The following is a 1,417-nucleotide window of genomic DNA, read 5'->3' as shown; positions in this document are numbered from 1 at the left end:
TTAGAAGGAGAAATTGGTTTAAATGTTTTGTTTAATTTTGAAATTATTTTCTTCAAAATAGGAATGCAAACAACAAAATAATAAAAAATTTTATATTATTTCAAGAAGTGATACATGCAGAAATATTCTAGACAAAGGAAGAAAGAGAAACGAAAAAAATTCATAGTGAAAAACTCATTTTAATTTTAATTCGAATACATTAAACTGAAAAACACTATATGATTAAAGGTTGCTGTTTATTATTTTTTTTCAAATTATCACATGTTTGATTGGTTAATTGCTTCGGAAAGCACTTATTTCGCCTTTATTTTCGACCTTACCTGATTGCTTTTTTTTTTTTTTCCATTTCTCACCGCAATATCGTAAAATGAATTGACTCGAATAACCTCAAAATATAATACTTTCTGTGCATCTCAATTAATGAAATTGGAAAAATATATTGTCGGTTGTTATTGTTTTTTGTCATTATTTGTTGTTGTTGTTTGCTGTTTATTGTTCGCTGTTGCTGTTGTTTGTTGTTTTACTTTGTAGCTCGTTGTTGTTTATTTGTTTATTGTTGTTGCTACTGTTGTTTTTTGTTGTTTCGCAAAAATTTTCAAAAATAATCAGTTTGTTTATTTTTATAAATAATTGCTTTTGCATCAAAAATTTTTCATTATTAGTTGGTTTCTTTTTCAAATTTATTTAACGCATTACATTGGATAGCCTTTCCAACGATTCACCATTTTAATAGTTTAATTTATTAATTTCCAACATCTACTCCTTGCCAACAGTGTAAAAAAAAGAAAAATTTAATGAAAATTAAACTCTTAGAGAGTAGGGATACAGTTGCCAGTAGAAAATGTTAATAAAAGAATTAAAAAATTGAATTGATAGATAACATTTATGTGAGTTTCCGTGGGGAAAAAAAAAGCGAAATTTATAATTTGCTTAAAACTAAAGGAAGAAAATAAGTTTTATCCATACGAGAAAAATCAAAAACAATGTTTGGATGCAGAAAGTTATTTCGATTTTTAGATTTTAGCATATATAAATTAAATCGCAAAATTCATTATGAGATCCAAAAAGGACATCTTTCATCCTAAATTTACAACATCGTGAACCACTTGAAATAAATTTCAGTTCCACTGAAATTTGAAAAGAAAAAAAACTTTCCCAAATGGACCAATTGCAGTCATGTATGACCCACTTCGAAAGAAAAAAAAAACATTTTACAAACTAATTTTATGTTCCATAAGGCTTTTTAGATGATTACATTCCATACATATAATATTTTCAATAAGTGTTAAAATGATTCAATAATATATATGCAAAAGAAAAAAAGTTTTAAAATTTTTAAAATTTTAGTTTACGTATTTAAATTTCAATGCAAATATAAATTAATTACTAATAAGTTCTGAGGAAGAAAAAAACAATT

Source organism: Loa loa (assembly GCF_000183805.2).
Source record: "Loa loa unplaced genomic scaffold supercont3.230, whole genome shotgun sequence".
Classification (NCBI taxonomy): domain Eukaryota; kingdom Metazoa; phylum Nematoda; class Chromadorea; order Rhabditida; family Onchocercidae; genus Loa; species Loa loa.
The sequence above is the reverse complement of the archived record's forward strand: the minus strand, read 5'-3'. Positions refer to the sequence as shown.